Below are 16,976 nucleotides of genomic sequence, written 5' to 3' on the forward strand. Positions count from 1 at the left end.
AGAGCAAATGACATTTGCTTTGTAAGAGGTAACATATCGAGGCTAACATATATAAGAGGTAACACATCCGTTTGAGGAAATTGCTTTCTTGAAGCTGCTAAAATTTAACTTTTCTCGGTTGTGCCAGGCTCATTTTGTCAGCGTAAGGTTGTGAAATATGTGGGACAGCTACCTTTGACATCTATTTATGTCACAATTCTATCGTTTACAGTATACTTCGTAGCGGAATAGCAAAGATTGTAGCGGAGTAACCAAAATCCTTTACCCTTTGCAGGAGTAGAGTAGTTGGGAAGCCCTTCCTTTGGACTCGCACTAGCTTTTGAACCCATCCATTCGTCTGTATTTGGCAGATCGTTTTCGGTTAACTCGATCGTCGCGCATGATCCCTTTTTAGCAGCGAGTGCCATCTAGCATAAAACTAAATATATCGCAGCCCCGGGATTCGATCAAACCTGGATGCTTGCACCATGAATATTTTCTTCATTTTCCTTTGAAACGCCATAGCTAGTCATTTTTTACTTTTATTCGTTCTTGAAAGATCGAGCTAATTATCTGTGGTGTCCATTTATCAATTTAATAGCCTGCATATTCGATTCGATTCGATCCACTGTTTTTGGAGTAAGGATTAAAATTTGTTTACAAATAAACTTTCTTTCTTATTGAATCATCCTTGTGTTGTTGCTCGGGTTCCAACATCATAAATCCTGAACAAATAAACGAAAAACAAACAAAAAAATAACATAAGATTCTTCTTAGGCGAAAATTAGACCATATAAACTTCAGCAACATTTATTTAGGTGGATGCCATGGAAAGTAAATATTTTCACGAACTTCACGAATCCCCTAAATTCAACGCAATTTTATTTTCTGTTAAATACATATTTTACCACTATTTTCAGCACGTTTGTCGCACGGCAAAATATCCATCCATCACTGTAGCTGCAGAATGTGCCGTCGGCACCACTTTAGAGTGATATGTTTTGATAAAACCTTTTCTAACTTTCCGCCACATTTGCTTCCCTTCCGGCACGATGGTAGCCAGTGATGGAATAATTGATTATGTTTAACAATACATTCTACACGGTTTGTGTGCACGTTTCTTACCCACCGATTGGCAAAAGGGTTGGTAAACCGGCCAAGTTTGTTTAGTGCACCGGTGAAACCGATGGGGATTATCCTCGGAGTGGAAATTATGGAATTCCATTGGCAATTTCCCTGCTGACAGGCTGGAACAGGAAACGTGGGCTGCGGGTGTGGGGGGATGTGCATTGGCGGGTCGGTATGGAAGCCGTTTGCTGTTGATGTTTAGTCATTTTGTTGATGAGGATTAGCCGAGCTGCTCGGTGGCTGATTATTTATCATCCTTTTGCGCGAAAACAACACAGGCAAGCAACGGCAGCCAGCACAATCCGCATTAATCCACATGCGGTATTTAGTGCAATATTTTCTTTTGCCCGAGTGCAAAGCGTGGGTACATAAAATGCGCCTAAATATTATGCAACTCAACAATGCATGGTGCAAGGGTGGTTTTTTTACGCGTGTGTGACGCTCTTTTAGCTAAAGGGTTGCTCAGGCTAGTTAAACAACCGCCTGGATACATAACAGCCAGCGTGTGTATAAAAGTGAGAGAGTGAGAGAGTGGAAGATCATAAAAAAAGAGAAGCAGATATTGTTACGTTTGAATAACAAACGGTTAATCATTTGAAAACTGTGTTAAAAACAGTTGGAAAAACGATGAGAGAATAGTGACAGGTGACGGTCTCGTAGAAAAATGTGAAGTATGCAATATGTTTCAGTGAACATTCTGCTGCATAATGAAAACAGAATAACAGTAGCATGGTATATGTAGCATGGAACAATGTTTATTGCTTGTTGTTGTGGAATGTGAATAATGAGTTTTGGTGCTTTTCAACCATTAAGCATTTAAAAATTTTATAAATAAATATCTTTGGTGGTTTTTTTTTAATTCTTTAGTTAGTCTAGTTTAGTAACCCAAAATAGCTTGTATGGAATGGTGTTTTAACGTTCTAACATTCGCTGTCGTCTTCATTATTCAAATTATGAAAAGCACTTTTAGTCAGTTATTAAAAATGATTGTTTTTGTACAGCTTTTGCGGGGAGATAAAGTTATAGCATCGAAAACCCAAAAAAAAACACACACAAATCCCTCAACAAACACACTAAAACACTAAACTCAAGATAGCAGCTTTTTCCCGTCAATGGGACAAGATTTACAGTCTGACTACATTCTAATCACACCGCTCATTACGTGATTTCGGGCGGAAGTGTTTTTGCCCTGCTGAATCGGATTAGATTGTTCCGGTTTGGTGGTTTTCGGTGTCGTTCCAGAACGAAGTCACTGTCAGCACAAAAACGCGCTAGGAAGCGCGACACCCCTGGGGAGCGTTTAATTATTCGGAAGATGATTTTACCCCAACACTGCAAGAAGAAGATGGTCGTCGGTGGGTCTAAATACGATCCGGTCGCGTGGTCGTTTAGACAACGCACACAAACACAAATGAGAGCAGCAAGTTTTCCGGTCGTAGAGTTACCATCCGGACCATAATATCGCAAATTTGACATTGTGACCCGCAATGAAGTGATTTGCATTTTAGTCAAGCGTTTTGCCAGCCCGTGGAATTGTGGTGGAGTACGAGCCCATCCACCATTTTCTTCAATGGCTGGGGCTGGGCGATAGAACTTTGGTTGCGGATTAAGGGGTCAAATTATTAGCGCTCGGTTTAGCCGCACGATGCTCCGGTGCCGGACGTCGTTGCGCTCTGCAGACAAATTGGGGTAGTGCCACCAAAGAACTTCCATTCATCGACCGGATGGTTCCGGTTGGAGTTGGAAGTGATGGGTACGGGAAACCGTACACAAAGCTGCCGAACAAATGCAACATCGTCCGAGGGAGCGCGGGAATGGGATAAAGTTTTGCTTCAGCCGTAAAGCAGGACAAGAACCAGCATGGACCGTGGGAAGCCAAAAGTTAGAAGTTGTTAATCTAACACGCTACGCCGGGCATGAAATCATTCTCGGCAACAAAACAAGGTTACATCTTGAATGAAAATTTGTACGAAATTTATTAGCATCAGTAAAAGGTGAAGTGTGTGTGAGAGAGAGATAAAAAGAGAAGGAGAGAGAGAGAGAGAGAGAGTGAATTCAACAAGGATGGAAACCCGGATGTGCCTGAAGCGTTATGCAAAAGGATCGGTTTGATGTTTCATTATATCGTGACAATCTATCGGAGAGGGAGATGCATACGGTCTGACCCAAAACTTGCACTAATTCGTTTGTTGCAATTTTTTATCTTGTGTGCAATTCATTACCTTCTATTATTTATTTAAATAAATTTTTAGTTCGTTTGGTGTTCGCAAATAATTATTTATATTTCTTTCTTATAGCTCTTCTTATTTAATTCCCCCTAATCGTTCTGCAAACCGTGATGGGAAACTCCGATTAATTGTAGGCATTATTTATAAAAGATTATTAAAAATTTGTATGGCTGATTGTCCAAATTTAACTCGACATAGTGAAAAACATTCGAACAGCCATATTGAATACGTTTACTGGCTAGTTTTATTTGTGCTGAACATACACTAATAAACATGACTCAGTTTCAAAGCCTCAGTTTTCTATTAGTACTCATCGAGCTAAACTCTGGAAATATACGGATAGCTGAACATGAGCTGCATGTTTCAGCCAGAAAGTTCATCTGAAAGCATTTATGCTACGCTCAAATGATTAGCAAACTCACACACACTCGCATTCTGCTGAAAATTGGATCAAACTGCCAATAACTGGTGAAAAACACAGGTTCTCACGTATTCATAACTTTTTGCAATTTGTTTTTCAATCAGTCTCAGAATGTAATAAAAAAGTATAAATGGAAAAGTGAAAAACAGAGAGGGTGATAGCGCGAATGAGAGAGAAGAGAGAAAAAGAGTTGATGGGAGAGAGAGAAATAGAATGAGACGAAAAAAGGAAACAAACTTTCTCTCACACTTGCGTCGAACAACCCAATGGCGAGTTGATATATGTTTCGATACGTTCCATTAGTGTTTCTTTTTTGCACCTTTTTCACTATTTTTATGATACGAATCCAAATTACCCATATAAAGTGTACGTTTTTAGAAGATTTCAAACATGGTTTAATAGAGGTAAAAAGTGCGGAAATGTTGTTTTCATGTTTTTGCTTTGGCGTGTCAACTACTCGTGCATTAGTATTTTTTAAAATGTTTGAAAATGTTTTTCGATATCCCACGTACACGAAAGTACGCTGGGATCGATACAAAAATGTAGCTACTGAAGAATTAAACAGCTAATAACGTTTATAGTCTATAAGCTTATCGTTGCGTGCAGTCCGCTGCACATGGGTTTGGTCGAGTGACGGTGCCGGTGTGCATTCGTGCTGCAGTAAAAAGAGGTACACATTTGCGAAGTTTGAACACACCACGCTGTCGGTTGTATCCTGTTGTCTGTTGTTTTACTGCATATTTCCCTTGGTTGTGGTCGTGTCTCTAGTCTCATAAAAATGGATGCGATTACTTAGTGTTGGGTAAATTGAAAGGTTTAAGGAACCACACTAACTTGAAGTGGTTGTTGGTGAAGCTTGCGTCGCCTGGTGTCCAATGTTCAACAATATCTAATGTAAGAATGAGGAAAGCAAATACTCTTATTTTAGTCTGGTGCCTACCAAGCAGAGCAGCACTAACCTAAATCTAAAAGTCTTTTTTTTATTGTAGTCCCGCGCAGAGTTGAGTACGTTGTGCTGACAGGGCCAAAAAACCAATCTGTTTCCAGAAAACTAGCTATGATCGTACCAAGTCCCCCAGAGCTACAACCACAAGATCGTCACCGTCAACTCTGCTCCGGCCTACGGTTATCAGGTACTTTGTCTTAGTCGCTTCGATCCTCAATCAAATCTTTAAGACTTCAGACGTTTCAGTCAGATGATGTCGTTCTCCTCTGAAACTATTGAAGATATTTTGGAAGTTAAGAGTTGTATCATATTCGAGCGATCACAGGAAGGCCACAGCCCGCTATTAACGAATATTGAGATATTAAGGATTAATCGATTCAAAGCCGTGGTACCATGCTATGGGCCCATGTTTGCCAAACGTAGAATTGTATTTTTAAAATAACTTTTCTCTTTCTCAAAAGCGTAGTGGTCATGAAATTTCTAGAGGATTTTCACAAAACGAAGATCTTAGGATTAGTAATGTTTAATAGTAGTTTATACTCAACTTGAACATCAATTATTATCAATAAATAAATGAGTGATTGTTTTGTTCGAATTTTAAGTAATAATCAACCATACTAGTACAAACAAAATAAACAAGTAATACTAATAACTTTAAGCTCTTTGCGGTAGCGTTTAATCGTCTAATCCACTTCGATGATCATCCGCTTCGAGTAGATCGTTTAGTTAAAATTCCTCATTAAAGCCATTCTAATCACTTGCCAATTCGCTTCATTGTTTGGTCCCTTTGCTCGCTTGCTCCAATACACACCGCGGTATTCTTTACTTTTGCCTTCCACATCTTTTACCATTCTCGGTTGGTTTCGTTCGATACCAGCCAACGAAAAACAATACAAAAAATTGTAAAGGATATACACTGAACACGCGCCAGAATCATCGGAACACAGCGTGGTGCAGCATGCAGCCAAATGTTGTGGTGCATTGTGGTGCGCCACGGTGGAACGTGTTCAATCGGACCATGCTGGTTCGAAGGATAAAACAAGTGTGTAGTTTGGGTGCGCTTAAGGGAACGATGGTGGAAATAGTGGTACTGTAACCCGCACGCCGTGAGCCGTGTATGTGCATTTAGTTTTCATCCACCCTTAGCCCCTGCTGCGGCGAATCGCGTGGAAGCAAGCATGTAATGAGCCGATCCGGGATTGTCGCACGGGAAATCAGACTTTGCTGTACCAGTACGGATGCGATTTTGCCAGAGTTCAACAACGGGTTTGTTTTCTCGTGCTGTTCGAATCGGTTTCTAGTGTGCCTTGTTTTTCTGTGCCTGTGCACCGTGTGTTTGTTTGTTTTTTTTTTTACTGCGAATGGTTGGCAAGGGCATGGCATTGAATGATCTTTCTCGTCATTGTTTTTCAAAACCGCAACAAGCAGCATGGCTGTGGTGGCTTTGTTAGTTTTGCAGTCGTTGTAGGTAGTGTTACGGTACGATGGCAATTTTCTAATGAGTATGAGCTGAGGTAATGTTTTTCAGCGCTGCAGAATAAATGAAGTGTAGAAAATAGAAAATAATTGATATTAAAAGAACCGTTTTGGTTGCTAGTGTTTATGTGTGGTATTTCATTAGGCCAGTAATCTATTTATTTACGTAGAATTTTCCGTGACGTTGAGGTCGTAGGTATAATAAGCAGTAAGCTGCTAATTAATACACAATTTTTGGAGGAATGGAATGCGCATTTTTCTAATATTACTGTATTATTATGAATGAACAAGTAATATTACTTAAGGATAGAAGTTCTTCTTCTTCTTTATTGGCTCAACATTTCTGCCTGCCATTTATGTTGGATTTAGCTGGATAGTCATACCTGCGTACGGAGGATTGGTCCGGATGGGATTTGGGTCCGTTCGCGTAACGTTCGGCGCCACTAACACCATGTCATCAGGTCGCTCTAAAGGGTAGAAGTTAATAAACCACAATTCCCTGTCCTACCTTGTCTCCAGCATAGTGACATTTAAACAATTAAAATAACTTCAAATCAATTCACAGCGAATACATGAATTGTTTGTAATTCGTAATTGCATTACTTGAAAGTGCTAATTGTCAATTTACTGACGTTTAATGTTGTTGACGTGTAATCCCTTCCGTTATTTACGTCCTTTAGATTACCACAAATTCGTTTTTGAATTATTACATTAGACGATAATCACCCCTTAGCCAACGATGAACGATCTTCTAAGTACCTCAAGGTCTGTGGCGATTGTGCAGCTCATCTATCATTTATCCGGACGATGATGACGGACGTATAAACGCCATAACAACAGCTCAATTAGTGTCACTTCTCTTAACGGTACGGTGGGATATTCGGTAGTATTACTCCGTATATATTCACCTAACAGTTCAATAAAGTTCCAATCAAAGATTTTCATTGGTCTTCTATTTTTGTGTTTCTAAATTTCTAAATAACAGATTCAACCATAATTAATGTATAACAACACCAACACAGCTGCGTAAGTCTAGCAATGCTGTTGATTTATAACTATAGAGAATTCTCCCAGCTGGCTGTACCTTAACAACTCCACAAAATCCAAAACTCCATTAAATATAGCAAGCACATTTGTTAGCACTAACGTTGGGCCACGTTATGTTATAATTGAAAAATGACGCTGATACACCCGCGGATACGGTGGCCAACGTTCGTTGTTTCAACATTGTCTTTCTAATCGATGCAAAAGTCGGAAAGGAAAATATGAACATAATGTTCCCAAACTGCAAGAGGTAGCCTCCTGTCCGGGCCCGCTATCCAGAAGCTTTGCAAAAGACATTAACTATCTTTCGACCACCACCTGATCCGGTGGGCTGGCGAATGGATTAGAAAATGGAGCATCCGTTTTTATGCCTATCCCTTCCGTGCCATATTTTCCATTATCCGTTCTATGTGCTATTCGGTCCAATCTTTCGATCATCTTTCCCATCGGGTTGAAGGCTGCCGTTCCATCATTGCCATTAGTGCTAATGGGTCGGCCGGTACGGGAAAACCTCTGCCACTGTGGAACCGTTATCCGGCCGTATCCTCGTCGGGTGGTTTGCTCCGCACCGTAATGGCCTCGGCAAGCCTGGTGTGCCAATGAGCGAATGGCCGAAACGGTGGTGAAGGTGTAGCAATTTGAGGTTTTTGCGTAACGCACGCCAGATGTGTCGCACTTACGGGCTGACCGCAAGGGAGAAATGTCCGAGCGAGAAAGCGCTTGTGGGTGGGTGGGCATATTTTCCAGCACGAAACAAATTGGGACCACTTACGGGTGGGCCATCCCACCCATCCCTTTCCCGGCGCCAAATGGTCGCTTCGGTAGTCGCTTAATATTCATGAAAAATTACGCGCCCCACGGAGCGGTGTGCGGATTAATAATGAACGCCGGCCAAGGTAAAGGCTAACCGTGGACCGGTAAGTAAAGATGAAAACTTGCGTAGGAGGATAAGCCTACAGCGTTCCACAATGTTCCAAAATTCGCTAAAAATGGACAATGTTCCTTCTTTCCGGAACATGTGACAACACAAAAAAGGGTGTACGAAAGGCGGCTTCACAGGTAAATTTTAGGGAATGAAAATTTTTATTGCATACCGGTACCGGAGTCCCGTGTTACAAAGAATGGAACGGAAAAAATGTAAGATTCATCCCTTGCCACAGTATGGACGTGATTGTCAACCGGAACCGGCATATGCAACACCCTAATCCCATCGGTATGGCGTTCGATTTAGCTTTTCGTGTCCATCGTTTCCACGTCGTCGTGCGTCCAATGAATTTATAATTTTTTCCCGCATTTTCCCGGGATGCATGGGTTGTTGTCTTTCTTTTCGCTTTCGCATATTTGTCGCTAATGAGGGTAGGTTCATTCATTTTCCGAAAGCCGGGAATAATTAATAACGCACCGAAGGTAGGGAAAGAAACAAAATGAAACTTGTTATCTAAAGGATGTGGAAATGTTGAGCGTTATGGTGCTATATTTTGCAAGTGCATACAAAAGAAATGTTGTTTGGCTTGATGACGTAGAGAGCTGAGTACGTATTTTAATATTAAAAAAAAAAAGATGATTATGTATGATTTCTTCTGTTGTGACCATCAGACAGGGGATTATAATATTGCGCTCGGAGTTTTACGTGGTGGAATGGTTTCTTTTTCGATGAATTTAAAAATCATTTGAAAGCAAACATATTTCATCTACATTTTAATCATGAAGCACTAGCATGCGATTGAAGCTTAAATAACGCACTGGAAACTTGCATAATGTTAGATTTACTATCAATTGAAGGCAAAAAACAACTTCCACATGCTTTCAATTGAGTATGCAGAATGTCCGTACTACTGAGTAAAACATAGTATAACTGTTATTTAACTGTATTTTATTGACACTATATTCTATCTGAATATTTTATTTTCGCGTATTCAAGCGTATACGCGGGGAGGTCCACGGTATTTATATCGAAAAGCATGGAGCAATGGAGATTTCGTGTTGTGACGAATTGTAACGGATTTGAACCAATTTTTCATCAAAAATATGAGCATTTTATGGTAGTAGATATGGTTTTAATTTGTTATGAAATGATTTTAATTAATTTAAAGTGGAAATTCAAAGAAAATTACATTAAACCAAAAATGTTGTACGACAAATTTTAATTTTCATTCTTTGATAACTCGGATTCTTCGGAAAATAATGTTCTGGCCTCCCATGTTGGTCATTCCTAGATTGGCTGCAACATTTCATGCCATTTGTATTTCGTACCCATGGGATGTGACGGATTAATGAAACACCAGGCGTCTCCATGAAACATGCTGTTTCAAAGAATACTTAACTATTCTATATTGTAGCTAGCGATTTAACTTATAGGAAATATGTTTTGTAACGGTTAGATCAGAAGATAAATGATTTGTATCATGAATGTGTATTGCGTATTAGTTTATAGTTATTTCTATTTTGAATCATTAAACACCATGCGTCTCCATTTAGTCAGCATCTATCCAACATGTGTCAGATTGAATTTGTTCTAATTAATATTATTACAATCAACCAACAGGTTAATACTCCGGCCTTTTTTTATAATCCATTTCCTTTTCAATTTCTTGAACAGTAATGCTAATTTATGCAAGGAAAGGCTTCCCGGAACACAAGAAATCTGTCATATCCTATTTAACGGGATGCTCTTTTCATAATGCTCGTTTCCATTTTGTCCCGACTACGGGCATACGTGTTTCATGTGAAAAGTGCAGTCAAGCCAGTTGCTGCAGGCATCATCAGCGAAGTGGTTCATAGAACCGAAACCAAACACAAACCCATGGGCGATTGTCGAATAAAGTTGAAGCCTCAGGACATTGTCGTACAGCGCTACGGTCTCTACTTCTTGTTGGGTTGGCACCCAAACCACTCCTTTCCATCAGTGCCTACAGTGCCGCTCACTGTCCCGTTACCACACAATTAGAAAGTTTGAAAAGTCATTATCGGAAGCTTAATGGGGTTTGTGCAAAGACGGCACCATGTCGCATTCTGGTCTGAAGAGTCCAGTCTGGATGGGTTGCCTGCGGATGCGAATCGCTAATGAATGTCAACAGTGGGTCGGTGTGTTAGTGAGATAGTGGGCAAGCAACAACCGAAACCCCGTTACGATCGTAAACAACGGGCGATGGTTTATGTTGGATCAACTTTCCGGTAGGGTTTTTGAAGCCCACGGGCATTTGCAGTTGGAGTTGTTGAGACGAGCAGGAAGATCTCCGTCGACCAACGGATACGACGGAACCCTTGAACGTCAACCCTTGAATGTCATTATCCGTGCGGCTAGGCTCATCGGTCGACTGCACCAGCTTACAACAATTTGCACACAGACACACATTGTCCAGGCAGTGGTCGCACAGCATTTCCCTCTAGGTAGACTAGCTGCGAACAACTAGGGATCCGGTCGGATTTGACCGAACGGATGGCCGAAACCAGCGTCGAGTGTCCAAACTTCGTAATACCGATGCCCCGAAGCGTAAACAAGTCGAAGAAAGAGCTCACTGTGTGATGCGATTTGGATGGTATGGGAACGTATTATTTACCCATAGGAAGAACGTTCACTTGGAAAGACATTTTTGTACCGATCCGAGAAACAAGTCGATGGGATGGAGGATGTAGGTAGTACAAAAAGGGAGAATGGAATGAGCTAATTCCATCAGTACAACTTTGGTAGATCCGGCATTCATTTCCTGTACGGTGCCGGAAATGGAACGTGCTCAATTTACGATAATTTTCAGCTTCGGAGAAATATGCACCGGGGGTAGGATGGACGGTAAGACAGGTAGCCATTCGAGTCCTTCTCGTGTGCCGAAGTTGTGGTGTTTGACGAATGTTGCCCAAAGTGATCGGAGTTTTTGGGAAATCATTTCACATAATAATGGCTTGATTAAGAAGGCTATAGCTAGTGGATTTGTTGGTAGTGATCTATGGTATGGAAGTTGTACTGAAGACTGCACCTGTCATAGAAGTCTGTTCCATTTTAGGGTGGCTCGTAAGTTTTTATCGGCAGGAAAAATACTAAATTGATGATTATCAAAAAAATATAATGCAATGGAAATGGTTAACAGAAAGAATTACACAATGAAACACTCCATTGTAAAATATGCATAAAAATAAGAAATTAGCACGATCGTCTTGTGGACAACATATCTATCACGAATATTGTCTTGCAGATTGTTTATAAAGATCCATCGCCAATACAACGTTATGTGTAATTTAAATAATTATTTTCGGTTACTTTATTTCACGAATATCAATTAAAAAAATAATGAACCACGCATGAACCCAAAATTTCAACCACACTTTGGCCCACGCCCAGGCAGTTTACCTCATTCTTTCACGAATACCAATTGTCTGAACGATAAGCCTCGGAATTTCTTTGTTAGCCGGTTCCAGTGCATTCATTGCTGAAGGCTGGTGTGGTTATACGATGGTACACCGGTCACAATATTTTCCCATACAGTGCAGTGCACCCACTACCGGGGAGGCATTCGTCAATAATCACGAAATTGATTTAAGATTCTTCAGCAACGATTACGTGCAGACGTTAAGGTACAGAACGTTTGGACCCATTCCGAAGGTACGTGCTGCTATTGTGTTTACGGGGTTTCGTAACGGTTTCTGGTGAGTGAAAAACGTATCATCAACATCCAGCCACCGTACCTGTGGATGGTTCTTTCCCAAAAATAGGGCAAGCCGTATCACCGTGTGTTTGGTTATGGATTAACACACCTTTTCCACCATAGAGAGTGTACTTTTGGAACTGGGGGTCTACGAATGTAAAAGGGTGCTCCGGAACCGTACATTCCCTCTCGAAAATTTTGATAGTTTTTGCGTTTCGAGATCGTCTCGAGAGATCGAGATTGTGGGCTGGCGGTAGCGTTCGTTTCGCCGGCGTGCCTCCACACAACGGGACCGGGCGTGCATTCGCCCGATTCGTACGGATTTGGAGCATGAAGAAAACATTGCACTGATAAATAAATATCGTTCGTGCCTAAGGTTTGGATTGCAGAATAATCGAATATGGATAATGTATGTTTCTTTTTCTGGGACGAGCGAGAAATTCACGAATGGGATAGGGTTTGTTTTGCAGCCGGAACCAAAGAAAGTGAAGGTGTGGGATTGGCTAAAGTAGTATGGTTCATGCGGAGCAGATTTTGATCGTGATACTGTATTGCCGGCAGGCTTTTGTTAGGAGCAACCGATACTGCGAGGATCTCGTGTAAGGTGCTGTAAGTGGTGATTCGTTTTGCCTTTCGAAAGCAACGTGGCACTTTTTGGTGAGTAGCGATCGGAGCGCTGGAAGGCACCAGGAAGTTCGGTGCATTTTCACACCACACTGCTATATATCCTATTCAAGGAAAGACAGACGAGGGGAAGTCTCTGGCCGAACTACCTACAAGTATGCGCCGCAACCATAGAATCCCTTTTTTGGGGATAATATATGGCACTCGAATGGTATCACGTACTCAATTTATTTTCTTTACTTTCCTGCAACTACTTCTCGCAGCACTCGGGAGATCGAAAGGGTGCTTCGGTTTGCTGAAGAGCTTTCGCACGTATGTAGGCCAGCACATCCGCCGTTGTAGCCGGGGATCGACGGAAGGAGTTTCTTTATCGCTACGCAGAAGAGATCCGTCCTAGACTTGATGCTTGATAGAACTGAGAGGATTGATCCGGAAGCGTGTGCTTTGTAAGGCTATGGCTTAAGAATCAGTTTTATTTGGAAATGCATGGCTAATGTTTCCGTGCCGAACAAAAGCTTATGCTTCGTTTCGTAAACGGTAGATACATTAGGACCGCCGCATGCCACTTTTGAAGCACTGGTGCACTGGTTGAACCGTGGGGTCAACGGAAGGCTGATTCGATTTCTAGTTGATAAAGGCAGTGCAAGATGCTATCATGTGTCGCTGGCTGGCTGACCTTTTTTGCGGGGTTTTGGACAAAGAAAAGCTATTCAAACACGTACTTACCGTTCGGCTATTGGATTGCAGTCAGTAGTGTTGAGATTACATTGGGTTGTGAATCCGTCGGCGTTATGATATAAGTGGACAGATAGGGCACGCAAGCGAAATGGGCTCAATAAGAACGTCAGAAGAAAATAAGAACTTTGTTGAAATATTGAAAAAAAAATAGGACTGTTCGTTTTTTTCTGTACCGGCTGCCATAGTATCGCTAAGCTGATCGTTCGTATGTTTTTTCCAATTTCTGTATATTCCTGAGCATTTATAGTTATCACAAAATACAGCGTCCAACAAAGAAGAGCGTAGGAATTCTGTCAGCAGAAAATTGTATGGAGCATGTTTCTTTTTCACTTTTATTTTAAATTCTTATGATAATTTTACAATATAATTAAAACCTTGTGCTAGATATATATTTGAATTCTTTAATATCGCATATCGTTTAATTCAGGGATTTTGAAAAAAATATAAAAGAAATCATTTTTATTCCGTCCATAAGTGGATCGAAGATAATGAAAACAACCCAATAATTCTTCACATTTACGAATAACAAATACCCGTAACGGATTAGGTGTATTAAGTTTTTACGATCGTTTTCTTGTATTTTTTCTCTTCCCATTAAGAAAACAAATTCAACACGAAAATCAACCGAACCCTGCATAAGATATATGCATCGCACTGTCCTCAGCCCATCATTTTCGTCATTACATCGTTTTCTACCCTTCTTAAAATCTTGAAGTTTAAAACATCCCTGAAAATGGTTGGTACATGGGCAAATGGACCACTAAGCCATGACCTTATTACTGTGTTTTTTTTTGTCGCTTGCGAACACTTCCATCATGCTTTTATGGAACGAATGTCAATTTGCATAAGTGCCGTGAACTCGTTCGAGTGTAATGGTGGTCCGTCATTCATGCTGGCCAGTACCGAACCTCAACAAGCCCAGCCGTTTGAATGGATGGAAAGATGCTGAAAAGAGACATGTAAAACATGAAGAAAACATCCCGGGACCGTTCGTTGATGGTTGTGCGGCTGTGTTTTTCTATAGGCCGTTACAATCCCGCCCTACGTAGCTGTCCCAATTTTCCCAAATACAAGCTTTGGAAATCCAACAAAAGTGTTGGAATTAAAAATACAAATTTGGCACTAATTGCTACGAGAGTTGATTGTTTTTTTTTTTTGGGTGGGAGGAGGGAAAGGCGGGATGTAGATTTGAGTAACATTTGAATAATTTCAGGTACCCTCGGGCGGTCTTTAAGTCCCTTAGGAAAATACGAACCCTCGGCATTGCTCTACAGCCATGGTAATGGAGGTACGAAACGACAGGTTCGATGGTCCCTTGCGATGTACGGGCTCCTTTCTGGATTATTGAGTACGGAGTTTTTCCAACTTTCGACGGTTAATCCCTTGCGCCATACAGGCGCTCCTGTTAGTGCGATTGGAAGTGTTGGTGAAAGGAAGCGATTGACGGATGAAGTAATTTTCTCGCCCCATGAATGGGTCAATGTTTGCCGGCGCGTCGGTAAAACGAAAGTAAAAGGTTGGTCGGGATCGGACGTGAAATGTGAAATTAGCGTTTAATCCTTTGTCAGGTGGTTTGTAATTCGAGTGGGGGTTTGTTTTCTCAGTACAGTAAAAAGTTCAGCAAATAACAGGTTTGATTGAAACAGGTTCAAATCAATGTCGGCTGAATTGGAATGAAATGGGATGTACATTATTCGAATGAAATTTATTGCTTTGTAATTCCTCGAGTATGGAGAGGCGTTCAACATGTTTATTGTTTTATTTTGGCTATTTGCATCATATCAAAGGAATTGTATTAAATCGGTAAATAGTCAGTTCGTTAAATACAGGATCAGCCAGCTCGGCGGCTCGCTCATATTGAGGAAGAGGATTTAAAGCAATTGTTTGAGGTTTATTGTAAAGTGGTTATCAATTTTCACACGATCCTGATCATGATTCAACAGTACCAATACTCCGAATCCTGGCAATTTTTTCCTCAAACTGTCAAGGATATATGCAATCATCCGTAACTTCTACAGAAGCTGCTTTTAGAGCAGTAGTATTCTTAAGTTGTAATATTACGCACGATAGCAATCTGGAACGAAACAAAAATTAATAATGAACACCATAACGCTTTAGCACGTAGTTTGTTTTCAGCTAACTCGCTGCAGCTTTTCACATACAATTACCTTTGCGCTAAGCAAACATATTGTCAAAGTTTAAACTTGTTCACAGTTTTCTTTAACATGTTGGGTTTGTGATTAAAATTACAACCCGTCACGACAGATTACAGTAACGTGCCGAATCGCGTGATTTCCAACGATTTGCTGTCAGTTGTGACAGCACACGAAATATTCCGACGGGTTGCGTTTTTACTTGCGCATTTGCTGGCCCTTTTGTATCGACAGCAGGGTGTTTGCAATAAAAAAAACTAGAAGTGCTCCACGGTTACAATCCCGTGCGGTTGCAGTTTTGCAAACCGGTTTAGTAGTAAAGCAAACAGAAGAGAATGGGAAAGGCGAACTTTAGTCCGGTTGTTTACCGTCAGAATTAAGCCTGGACCTGGTGCGGTCGAACGATGATGCTGTCGATTCTGAGCGAGCTAGATAGTGGCTTATTATCATTCACTTACTGATGAAGGCTTCACGAGTGGTACAAATTATGTGTTTGTATGTGTGTGTGTGAGAGAGTGTTTGACGTTGGTCTGAAATGTGCGACCGAGTGGTGCGAATGGGTTTGCCTCAAATGAAGTATTAATTATATGATTGTGGGATTTATTGATTTATGGTGTACAATTAGCTCTGTCTGATTATAGCTGCGATGAGAGACCTCATGCAGCGGTTCATTTTGTAGATAAAATCAACTAGAATTAATGGAACAGTCGGGCTGTCGGTCGTTGGGATGCTTTTGTTATTTACATTTGGATTAAAAATATAAAACGTTGAAAGGACTTTTTATTTTAAAATCGATGCATAATTCAGCGTTTTGCATTCGGCGAAGTTGGCCTTTGTGTAGCCTTCGCATATTTTGCTTTTCGATGGTAGTTTACAGTTTGCAGCACGATTTGAATTGTTTTGTTTCTTCGCTCGAACAGTTTCAATGTTTGAAAATTTCTTTACTCCGCTTAAAACTGCACAATGCCGTGGAATGTGTCGTTCGCGGAATACTTAACGGTAAGCATCACCGTAGGTGCGCATTGACGCTGCTTCGCGAAACCGGTCACGTTTGTGGTGTTTGCGGGAAACGCTACAAATTAAGTGTCCACCTCGCCACTAATGGGCCAGCGTCGGGTGCGTGGTGGTGTATTAACGTCAGCGTTGCGGGTGCTTTAGCATTTTACAGACTCTTCGCCTCGGGCATGCCGGTTCGTTAGGGAACCATCGACTGTGCGGACGCCATCGGAATAGTAAATAAAACCAATCACAACCACGAGCTGTGGTGGAGAAACTACGGTCGGGTGTAGCTCAACAAAAGGTTGGGCTACTTATTGGCTATCACAAAACCTGTGTAAAATGTTTCTAAAGCAAGATGTAGGATATTTCGTTGGAATTAATGATAGAGACGGGTTTCTTTCGTTTGCTTTGCGATACTATCAATGTTTGTTTTGAATATTTGGGGAATTGTAATTTCGAGATTATCTAAGATGGTTTCATTTTCAATTTGTGCCTAAAATGTAAGATAAAAGTAAACACGTTCTACATTCTTTCACGTTTCTAGAAGATCCATTTTGTCTTGTAGTAAAATGATTGTCGAGTTCACGATCTTTTCATTTG

This window comes from Anopheles moucheti, chromosome 2 (assembly GCF_943734755.1).
Source record: "Anopheles moucheti chromosome 2, idAnoMoucSN_F20_07, whole genome shotgun sequence".
NCBI lineage: Eukaryota > Metazoa > Arthropoda > Insecta > Diptera > Culicidae > Anopheles > Anopheles moucheti.